A 12,832-nucleotide genomic window follows, 5' to 3' on the forward strand; every position below is an offset into this window, starting at 1 on the left:
AGACAATGGCGACAGACCTGCCAACCAATCAAACAACAAAGAGGCCAGCAAACCGGTCATTTACCCATTTACCAGTCATTCAGCCAGCCAAACAAGTAATTAACAAACCAGACAATCAGTCTATCACTCTTTTAGTCCACCAGCCAGCCAACAAACCAACCAGCAAACAAGTTGTTTGGCCATTTATCCAAAAAACCCTGTCTATCAACCAGCCAGCCAGCTACTGTAACAAAAGTCAGTCAGTCAGTCAGTCAGTCAGTCAGTCAGTCAGTCAGCAAACTATTCAGGCAAAGGCTTACCAGTGAACCAAGAACTAGTCTGCCGGCTAGGTATATTAGCTAACATTCCAGCCAGTCAGTGAGTCAGTCAATCATTCAGTCAGTCAGTCAGTCAGTCGGCCAGTCCGTCAGTTTAGCAAACCAGTCAGTCAACTAATGAATCACATATTTCAATAAACTAGCCAACCAGTAGCTAACATGCAGTCAGTCAAAAATAAGCTAAAGAATGATTCTGTTGTTCAGCCAATCAACCGACCAGCCTTCATACTAGTCAGTCAAAAGATTACCCAGCAAAACACAGTCAGTCAGTCAGTCAGTCCACCAGCCATTCAAAAAACAGTCAGTCAGCAAAGTCAGTTAATCAGTCTTTCAGTCCACTAGCCAGCCAACAGTCAATCAACAATTATTCAACTAGGCAGCAGTTAACAAACCCCATCAGTCAGTCAGTCAGCCAGCCAGCCAGCAAACTAGTCAGTCAATAAAACAGTCAATCATCATAATCATCATTATCAACAAATCAGCTTACAAACTAGTAATTTACTCATTTGGCCAACTAACATTTGGTCATTCAGTCAACAATCTAATCACTAAGTCAGTCAGCAAACTAGTCAGTCAAAAGATCATTCAAAAACCACTGATGGCGTCTTAGCCTAAGCCCTCTGGGAGACACTTAAAGCGTATCTCGGGACAGATTATTTCTCGCTCTGCTTATATTAGGAAAATGAAGTATAAGAATATTAAGGAGCTATCTTCAGAAATTAAGGCTCTGGACGGACTCATATCTGGTTCTCCGACCCCTGATTTGATTAGGAGGAGAGTAGGCTTACAAACTGAAATTGATCTCTTAACTACCACCCAAGCGTAGAGGCTCATCTTTAAGTCCCGTAGTAGATTCTATGAAGAGGGGGATAAACCTTCCAAACTATTAGCTAGTCAAAATAATAATAAATAATAATACGGGACGCCGCTTTTTGGCGGCGTCCCGTATTATTATTTCGCTAATTATGCTACCTGATAGCTCCTCAACGGAGGACCATCAGGCTATTAACGACTGCTTTAAAGAGTTCTATTCTAAATTATATTCTTCAGATTCAACACCTGATCACAACCAATTTGACACTGTTTTTTCTAATCTGAACATTCCCACAATTGACCCTGACTCTAAAGAACGATTGGAACAAAATCTGACGCTGGAGGAAATCAACAACGCAATAATGTCCCTTCAGAGTGGAAAAGCCCCTGGCCCGGATGGGTTTCCAACTGATTTTTATAAAAAATTTAAAGGTAAACTTGCCCCTCTTTTTCTCTCAGTCTACGCAGAAGCACTGGAGAATAACATTCTTCCGCCTACGCTCTGCCAGGCGTCTATTACACTGTTATTAAAGGACAACTACCCCTGAAATCCTTAAAATCTTGCAGGAATTTGGTAACATATCTGGGTATAAACTAAATTTTAACAAAAGCGAATACTTCCCCATTAGTAGTAATGCCAGAGAATATCCCAATCTGCCATTTAAGTTGTCCGCCGAGTCCTTTACATATCTGGGTGTAAAAGTCACCAAATCCTATTACAGTCTATTTAAAAGTAACATCACTCCTCTGTTGGAACAGTGCAAACAAGATATTAAAAGATGGTCTATTTTGCCACTATCTCTTATCGGGAGAACAAATTCTGTAAAGATGAATATTGTCCAAAGTTTCTATACTTATTTCAGGCACTGCCTGTTTATATACCACAATCTTTTTTCAAGGCATTTAATGAAATGATTTCCTCCTTTATATGGAATAATAAATCAGCTCGCATAAGAAAAGAATTTATGGAAAGATCAAAAGGTGTAGGTGGGCTTTCACTTCCAAATTTGCGCACATATTATTGGGCTGCGAATTTTAATGCCATCTCTCTGTGGTTAAAAGATTGGAATGATGATAGGATCCCTGCATGGCTCCAGATTGAAAAGGTTACAAGCAGCCCACACTCACTCAATCCTTTACTCTGCGCACCCCTACCATCACTAGTTAATAATATTAAGGATAATATAATTGTAACTCAATCACTACGCATCGTAAATCAGTTCAAAAGATGTCTGGGTATTCAGAGTATTTCTATTCACTCACCAATAATACATAATCATCTTTTTCAACCATCCCTAATGGACAATGGCTTCAAAATTTGGTATGACAAGGGCATTCATAGTATTGAGGACCTGTACGTTAATGATACTTTTGCTAGCTTTGAACAACTATCCAGAAAATTTGGTCTGACCAATAATCATTTTTTGCGATACTTGCAAATTAGAGATTTTACTTGTAAAAAGTTTGCTAATTTTCCTACACTCCCCTCTCCTTTCTGTTTGGATTCCCTATTAAGGGTCAATATGCTGAATAAGAGCAGAATATCATTTATTTATTCACATATCATGGATAGCTGCAACCTCTCTATTTCACAAATTCGAGAACAGTGGGAAAATGACTTGGGGACACGGCTGTCTGATGAGGAATGGGATATGGCTCTTACTAAAGTCCACTCTTCTTCCATATGTTCCGAACCTGTGGCCGCTGCATTGAGAGGTAAACCTCTACATATGGGCGCCTTCTCCAACAGGTGAGCTACCCAGGTGCCCGACCAACTGCCTTTTTTTGAAGATCTTAACTGTTTCCTACCTGATTGTGGTATTGATCTGTGATCTCAGTAAGTTCAGACAGGTCTTCATCTTCAAACTCATACAAACTGAATTCATTGGTCAACCTGAGGAGCAGAAGGAACACGCAATCAAAACTAGCTTATCTACTCAGCATGTGGTTCATTTTGTGATAATAAAATAAGCACGCGCTGTTAGTGGAACAGTTTTATCTCTGCCTTTCCATGTCATATTATCGTAAGGATGTGTATTCGTGCATGCACAGTCAGTTTCCATATAGTTTAATATTTACGTAAAAAGACAGATCGCTACACTGCCTTTACACATTACTGTACTATGCCAGTGCTGACTTCTACAGTACTATTGTGAATTTGTGACACTTACACACTCTCCAGCTCCTTCATGCAGTCAGGTAAACATACCTTCATGTACAAGCAAGCTCACCGACATGATAAAAAAACATGATGAAAAACTATTTTATCGGCTTTCGTCTACAGGAAAGCTTAAGCTTAAAAAACACTTTAAAGTGAAGGGAGACCAACGCCTGACCTAGGGGATTTTCAACAAAGGAAGGGACAGAAAACTGTTAATTTCTTTCAGCAGGCCCGACCATTAGGAATTATGGACAGGGGACAGATTTTCTAAATCATGGGAGTCAGGTGTATTTTTTGAAACCCCATTGGTGACGGGCCTTCCCTTTAGACTGAATAGTGTAAAACAAAGAATTGGCTTTCTGGGTGTGCTACACCGAACAGGCAGTTCTGTTTCTCATGTTTGCTGTTTGGCAGCGCCACCGATAAGATCTGGACTAATGCAGGATATTGCGACTTGAACAACTTTCCCTGTGCGTTTGCCGAGCACAAAAAGTTGGTGGTCCACATTTAGAGCCAGATTGCTCTGAAAAGATATGGCCACAACAGAACTGACCTGACTTTAGATAACAACGGCGGCTGAGTGTTAGCATCCACAAGCAAAAAGTCTCAGGATGCTGTATGTTTCCTTGCTAAACAGGAGCTAGCTTGCCGTGGGAATTCTCCTAGCGGCTGGGATTGAGGCAGAGGGACAGTGTGATGTGATAGCTAGCTAATTCTTCTTTTCATTTGTGGTCTGATCACCATACAACCAATCTGGGGTAACAACAGTTTTACATCCGGCACAAGAAATATATGTTTTAAAATCTGGTTAGACAAAAGCAAAAATCACAAAACTGAAGATTTGAGACAAAAGTATGACATTCATTTGAAATAAACTTAGCACAAAAAGTAAGGAAATTTGTGTTTGGTAGATTATTTCTCTGTGGTAACAATGCTTTTTGGCAATACATCTTATACCGTTGGAAAGCCTGTTTAGTTCCCTTTCAAATGGTGCCCCATTTGTAAGGAACATGCATTTGTGGGATGAGCAGCAGCGCTGAGTATGTGGGTTGTGCCCATGAACGATTTGCCAAATCTTCGCTGCCAATGCCAAACAGCTTATTCGGCCATTGAAGAAACAAGACATATTGGCAATTTAACAATTTATTCATTTCACAAACAGGAGCCTCAGTAGTGTGTGGAAGAACCATACACAGCCACAACAGCCTGGCACCTCCTCATCATGCTGGTCACCAGCCTGGTCACACACTGCTGTGGGATGGCATCCCATTCTTCAACCAGCATTTGTCGCAAGTCAGGTGTTTTGGTGGTTGTTTTGGTCACTCTGGCACGAACAGCACGCCCAAGCTAATCTCACAAGTGTTCAATGGGGTTGAGGTCAGGACTGCTGGCAGGCCATTCCATCCTCTCCACTCCCAAATTCTGGAGGTAGTCTCTGATAAACCCCCGCAGAGGGCGAGCATTGTCATCTTGGAGGATAGAGTTCGGTTCCAGACTGTGGAGATATGGGATTGCCACTGGTTGCAGAATCTCATCTCTATATCTCTCTGCATTGAGATTGCCTCCAATGATGACTCACACCATCACACTTCCTATCAGGTGCCAATCAGGCACCTGATTGGCAGCACCTGGCTTTCCAACGGTATAAGATTTATTGCCAAAAGCATTGTTACCACAGAGAAATAATCTACCAAACACAAATTTCCTTACTTTTTGTGCTAAGTTCATATAATGTATATGCAGATAAGCCACATATCTAAGACATATAACTCCTTAGCCTTACCTACTCTTTGGGAGAGTGGAGAAATCGCTTAAACAGCTGTCAGAAATAAGGGATTTTAACAACAAACTGAAGAAAAACAAGAGGAAGGGAATTCTGATTAAATGCTAGTTCTACGCATTGAAAATGAAGTCACATGAAGAATCAATATACCATTTCTCCCACTGGTCCTCCCACTTCTCTACATCCTCAGCAGGGTCCATCACCAGTAACAACAGCATGGACTGGGTGGGGAAGAGGGGCTCAGCAGCCTCTCTGGACGGAGCTAAATTTGGAGTTCTCTCTGCGTCCAAATGTCGTAAGATAACTGGAGTCTGTCCTAGGTCTACGCCATTTCTTCTGAGCCTGTCTCGGTTTTGGGGTCAGGTTAAACCAGTACTGCAGCCACAGCTGGTTTTGGGTCTACTGAAGCAGAAGACCAGGATCTAGAGAAGAGATAGTGCTGGGTACCTGGGGGCAGCAGACCTGGGATAATTGAAGAGGTGGTCCTGGGTCTACTGCAGCAAAGACCTGGGTCTATTGAAGAGGTAGTCCTGGGTCTACTGGTGCAGCGGTCTGGGGTCTACTGAAGTAGCGTTCCTGGGTCTATTGAAGAGGTGGCTCTGGGTCTACTGGATCAAAGGTCCTGGGTCTATTGAAGAGGTGGTCTTGGGTATACTAAAGAAGTGATCCTGGATCTGTTAGTGAGGCAGACCACTACTGAAGAGATGGCCCTTGGTTTGTATGTTCTGGTCTGTAGATGAAAGAACTCTTTCTTTCTCTGTGTTGCTGGTCTCAGCACAGTAAGGCAATAGCATGCTTCTCTGTCAGAGAAATCCACTGAATGCCCTTGCTGCCCTCCTTTCTCTCTCTCGCTCTTCTCTCTCTCTCTCTCTCTGTTTCCAGGATAGGAACAGCTGCTAGTCTGATCGATCAGAGAGCCATTAACAGCCACTTCCACAAAACAACTCTGCATATTTCTCTCTCTCTCTCTCTCTCTCTCTCTCTCAATTCAATTCTGCTTTATTGGCATGAACAAAGAAAACATGTTGCCAAAGCATTTTACAGAAAATGCATATTTAGTACATATCACATATTAAATACATACAGTAGGTGTCGCATAGATTCTATACTGCACTGATAGTTATACAACACACTACATTACAAAACAATTACATAACACAATATAATACTTAACAGTTTTGTACAATATAATTACTGTACAATCCTAAACCAATCTGTAATGTTGGGATCTTAGAGTGGTGAGTTCCTCAGGTTGTGGCAGGCAGATACATATTTAGTGGAGCTGCTGTCCCTTCTCCTAGGAGAACTACCAGTTTCTTCTCTCTCTCTCTCTCTCTGTGTGTGTGTGTGTGTTTTCTTTCCTCTTAGTTGGGTTTGTTCTTACAGCTTCTGTTGTTCATAGTGAATCATCAATAACACTCTGTTGGAGGTTCTTTAGGATTGTCCATATACATTCCTTACATAACAAAACAGAAAATTCAAGCTTAGTTACTTAACAACAAAAGTATTGTTAATAATGGCAGATACAGAACTCTCGGTGACTTTCACAAGTATAAATTATTTTTATTTAATAAAAGTAGTAGTCATGCTATTTACCTCTAACACACAACAAGAAGAATGTTATTTGTGCACATGACCGAATTAACCCATTAGAGCAGGGGTGCCCAACGTTTTTAGACTTTTTTTTTTATAAGATCTACCAGTCCCAAATCCCATTCTCTGTCCCATGATGATGTAACCCAGCTTGGCGCGTTTGTGGCCAAGTTTTAGCAGGTATATCTAAGTGTCTAGGTTCTAAGAGGAGATTGGCATATGATGAAGCAGTGAAGTACACAATAGAGCTTCTTAAACTTTCCCTTAATAACTCACACCAACAACAGAGTAACTTTGCGTTTAACTGTAGTGTATTATCGGTTCTTTTTTTCCTGCCTTTCCTCTCAGTTAGAACAACAACCTTGCATATGTGTTAATTTACAGCGCTACGCTTTCCATTTTGCTCACAGAAATCATTTAACTCGTACCTTGGGAATGAAACAGATTGCACCCACAACCAGTACTACTTTCAATTTGAGATTATGCAAAATAATCTTTTACCAGAAGTCTAGCGCGGCTAAACTAAATTATTCAGTATGGTTATCAAATTTAGATAGGCCAATTAGGTTGAAACCCAATGTACTCAAATCACAACTTAAATATCAAAAAAAAAAAGGACAAAGAAAATAAGAAAAATATAAAACCAAATCGACCAAAAACTGAGATCTCAGAATGAAACAGGTTTTCGTAGAGATAACCAGGGGAATACTAAATCAGTCTTTGTTTGTTCAACCCTGTTTCATTAGTTTGAGTGCACTCAAGTTCCTACCACCACCCTTAGCAGGTAAAACTGTCCATCCTGGCTCCTCGAGAATGGAGTAGATGACGGGAAAATCCTGTGAGTAGTGGAGATGATGATGGCGAAGATCCAGTGAGTGGTAAGAGATGGTGATGACGAAGATGAAACCCAGGAGGTAGTATGACGACGGTGATTTGACACAGTTCTGTCTCTAGCTAGTAGAGTCTCAACAAAAAAACAGCATGCACAAAACATGCAGAATAATCATTCAGTTGTAGCAACAGTTCACTTGTGTTTCTCCTCAGGATACAACGTATTCTTACATACTACACATTTTAACCACATTTCACTTAAACATTTTAGCTTAACTCAAACTTATTTGTCCATCTTAACTGACTAGCTTACAGCAAACATAGCAGTCACAACAAAAGGACGGAAAATACACGTGTCTGTAGCCGAATTAACCAACAGCTAAGTTAACATTTTCCTAAAAGTACAATGACAACAATTTCAATATTAACCATACCCTTTGTAGCTTCATCAGGTTAGTAGCTAATTCCGACTGGTTTTAAAACACAAATCAAGCAACAATTCTCAAGGTTAACAACACCGATAGTGCTAATTTGCTGTTAGCTAGCAGCTAAGCTAACTCACCGGAATATTCAGTTCACACGCTGTTTGGACGGGGTCAGCAGCTCCACGGCATTGTGTAACTTCTCTTTCACACTTTCAAGAATATTTCCTCGTTTATCATTGCTAGTTTTCTACTTTAATCAAAGTGGTTAGAAAATTTCAACTACACCAGAGCTAGCTACCTGCTGGTGCTACTATTGCGTTCACGTTCTCTCTTGTCTCTCTTTTTTTTCCAAGCTCGTTAAAAATTCTCAATTACACCACTAGGGAAAGCCAATGGACCACAATAACTGAGGGAGTAATTATTCTAAACTGTCACAACTGTCTGATGATATGTGGGTAGTTTAATAATAATAAAAGTTTAATAAAATAATATTATCATCACTGTAAGATGACTTTACTCTTAAAATGAATGCTCAGACTACCTGGCTACAATGAGTTACATGAAGCTATTGTTATACAGCAGATACATTTTCCATTTCAGAGAAGGTAGTGATTACCTTAATGGGATCTTTGGCATTGGGAGGAGGATGCAAGTTTCTCATAACCAAGGGTGTAACAGCTAGTGGCAAGTCTCAGGCAGGCGGTTAGGTTTGGTGGTTTGTTAGGTGTTCCTATTAATCCTTTAGGTGAGTGTATGTAGTAGAAACTAGTGTTCCCTGCCTTTTTATTTTTAAAAGATTGTTTTGGGGCATTTCAGCCTTTAATGGAAAGAACAGATAGATATGAAAGGGGGATGACATGCAGGAAATTGTCTCAGGTCAGACTCAAACCCTGGACCTTCTGCGTCGAGGTATGTACCTCCATATATGTGCGCCTGCTCTACCAACTGAGCTAACCCAGTCACAGTGTTCCCTGCCTTTTGACTTATATAAAGCTCTGCCACCTTCTTAGATTTAGATGTATAGATGGGATATTTGTTGCCACAGTCAACATATACATAGCCACATACAAATAAAATCAGTACACAAAATCTCAATAAATGCATTTACCATCCCAGTGTCAGCAAGGCAGATTGTTGAGACCTGCTATGTAGTGGGTACAAAACTGCTCGAGCTCTTCTCCATTTGAGAGTCCTTTATCTTTGGCCAGATGGAAGTAAAGTGAAATGTTGATTGAGGGGGTGATCAGTGCCATTTGCTATTGTAAGTGCTAGGCTTGTGAAGGCTCTGAGGTTCATATCTAAGAGATTGGCAGTGGGCAGGCAGATGATTTTGGAGGCAGTGTGTGTGATGCTTTTAAATGTGTTTTTGTTGGAGACAGTTACCATTTTGAAGAAGCAGGGGGAACAGTACAGCAGGATGGGTTGGATTATGCTTTTGTAAAGTAACAGAGGTGTAGAGGTTGGGGGCAACAGACAGTAAGATTATGTATGACATGGAGTCTTTGCTTGGATTGTTTATGGGTGTCAATGATGTGTTCATCAGAAACTTGTGCGTTTACTTCCTGGCAATGAACTTGCTGTTCTCATTTTGATTGGCGCCCTCTCTAAGACACATGAAATAATGCCATTCTGGTAAGGTAACGTCAACATCTCAGGCTACAGCATTTGTAAATTAATTCAAAAACAGATACTTGACGTAAGTGTATCAATTATGCATCACGGAAATAAAGGTGATATATCGTCGTATCAATAATTTGTCCCACCTATTTCCCCAGAAACTACCTTTTTCAAGTAAGTTTTTGCACAGCCATGGAAAGCTTTTATGTACGAAAAACAATAATAACATAATATACAGTATGTACAGTATAGACAGTAATGTATGTCAATAACATACTTGACTGTTCTCCCTTTTTTACTCTTAAGATTAGGTGTGGGGGCTGAAAAAAACCCCAATATTCTTAATGTGATTAAGATAGTCTATGATAAATGGGTTTTGAATGATGGTTGAGCGTCATCTGCAGACTGCTTTAACTTCATTCATTATTTACAGTAAATCCTATGAGGAATCTAACAGACATTTATCGTTGATGCTTTTTTACATGTCAGACTGATAAGATACTACACACAGATTCTCAGAGATTCAGGAGGAAGGGAACGGCTCCGCAGCCCCTTTGCATCCTGGGTGGAGATGTGGACGTGGTTGAGGAGTACAGATACCTGGGTGTCATCATCGACAACAGGCAGAACTGGAAAATCAACAGCTCTGCTGTTTACAAGAAGGAGATGAGCAGACTCTATTTCCTGAGGAAGCTGAGATCCTTCAACGTGTGCAGCAGAATGTTGGAGATGTTCTACCAGTCTGTTGTGGCCAGCGCTCTGTTCTCCTCCGCCATCTGCTGGGGCAGCAGCATCAGAGCCAGCGACACAAACAGACTGAACAAACTGATCAGGAAGGCTGGCTCTGTTATTGGCTGCAAACAGGACACTTTTGAAGCTGTAGTGGAGAAGAGGTCACTGAACAAACTGTTATCTATCATGGATAACCCCGACCACCCTCTCCACCCCACAATGGTCCAACAGAGGAGCACCTTCTCTAAGAGGCTCCGACAGCTTCGATGTCGCACGGACCGCTACAAGAAATCATTCCTACCACAGGCAATTAAACTTTTTAACACTTCATCACTGAGTGTTAGATAAGACTCATAGACATCAACTGCACTAAGTGCACCTTGCACAATAGGTTTATCTACAGCTTTATCAATACTAGTTAAACAGTTGTACATTTTTATTCCCAATTTGTATATATTTTAAATTATTTGTTCTTATATTCTATTATATTATTATTTCATGTATATTCTGTATGTGTGCTGTATGTCTGATATTTTGCTGCTGCAACACTGGAATTTCCCATTTTTCGGGGCTCAATAAAAATCTATTTATCTATCTATCTCAGTTTATAGCTTCTCTCTTGGAATAATATAGTGACCCTCGTCCTCATCCTGTGGTCTTGCAAAGTTGTCGTGACATTTTTTTAAGCACAATCCAAACACAATTTCCTAAAATTAATCCAAATATTTCGTCCTGTCGTGTCAAGGGTATAGGTCAAGGGTAATAGCAAAGGGAGTTTTCAGTTTTGCTGCCTCCATGCAATCATTATTACAGTTAGTAAAGAAGCATCCTTACACCCTAACAGAAGTGTTTCAGTGTTTCCAGAAGCCTAAATTCAACTCAAAATTATATAATTGGCATGGTATATGTATGTTTTGTGCAATTCAACAGGTATATGTTAATGTGAATCGCATATGTGACACCCAGCATTGTTTTGGCCACATAATGTGGTTTAATTATGTATATATATATTTTTATAGTTCCCATATGTATATTGGCATTGCTGTATAAGAGCCTCATTTATTTAATTTGGTGTAAATTAATTTTGTAAGCTGTAGTCCAATTCCCATCACAAGGGGGCCTCGCCTCCCAGTGAGACAGCGGCCGTAGCCGCGGGAGAAGGAAACACAGTCTCATCATTTCCCTGTTCTTCCCAGGTTAGTCACTAGTAAAAACACTGAATGTGGTAAAAATAATGTCAGTATAACATATGAATGCTTTCCTGTATTTTATCCAGGATGTAGATTGTAGTTAATAGTTATTTAGAGAAACAGAGTAACATGGTCGGAATGCTACAGCTAAAGCCGTGCAAGCTAGCTTCACTTACAGAACGTGTGTATCACATGTGCGTTATATTGTCCTATTTAAAGGCTCCTTTGTGATTTTATTTCTTAAAGCCCTGTCATGTTAAATGCTGTTTTAGCAAGTGTGTGTTTGAAATACTGTTTACATGTACAGACAGTTTCCTTGTGGTTTTCATGTCTCTAGTTTCACCTGTGATTTTTTGGAACTTGTTTCTGCTCTGCCAGTTTCTGGACACCTTTTGTTGTAGTTTTCTTGTTATAAATATACTATAAATAGTTATTCTTGTAATAAATTCTCAACTCTAAACTGAACTGCATTTGGGTCCAAGCCTCGCTACTTACCTGTCTAACAGATCATGACAGTATGACCTCACAACAGACAAAGGAAAAAGAGACTAAATACACGAGTAAATGAGGGTTAACAAGGGACAGGTGACACAAGGGCTGGGAAACAGGTAAAAGACATCAGACAATCACAAAGGCAGGAAAACCAAAAGACAGGAAGTAAAACAAGACAACACAAGGGATAACAGAGAACCTTCAACATAAAACAGGAAACAGAAAACATGAAACCAACTCAACACAGAAACTTGACACAGGGACTAGATGTGACAGAAACACTATCTACTCAGACATACTTTCAGCTAGAAACTCCATTCGAACTTTAAAATGTTACACATCTTATGTACATTCTGGGTGTTAATTAACTTCCAAATTCCATTAAAAACTTTTAAAGGTTTCAACCTTTTTTCAGATGTTTACATTAGTGTGCAGGGAATGACTTGACCTTAGAGTGGAGACGAGCTTTAACAAATTCTGTTTTTAAAAAAAAAAAAAACTTGCTCACACTCACAACATTTCCACTCTTCATACATGAAGTTTATGTCAAAATGAAGAAACATTTGTGCGAGCCACAGTACTATGGAAGCAAACAGACTTGACACATATGGCTTTGCGAGCTTGTGAGACTTTTCAAAATAAAAGCTCCCAACAGTCACTGTATGTTAACAGGAAACTAGGGATGGGCCTGTTTTTCTCAGACTAAAAGGCCCAGAAATAACTATCTTAACATGGAACTCAGGACAAGGCTGTTCTTTTTTCAATAAAAGCCCCATAGAGTAACTGTATCTTAACAGGAAGCTAAGGGATGAACCTAGTTTTTCCAAAATAAGTGTTTATAGCTCATCTCTTGTCAGGGTTTAGATCTTATTTAATGT

This window comes from Sander lucioperca, chromosome 7 (genome assembly GCF_008315115.2).
Source record: "Sander lucioperca isolate FBNREF2018 chromosome 7, SLUC_FBN_1.2, whole genome shotgun sequence".
Classification (NCBI taxonomy): domain Eukaryota; kingdom Metazoa; phylum Chordata; class Actinopteri; order Perciformes; family Percidae; genus Sander; species Sander lucioperca.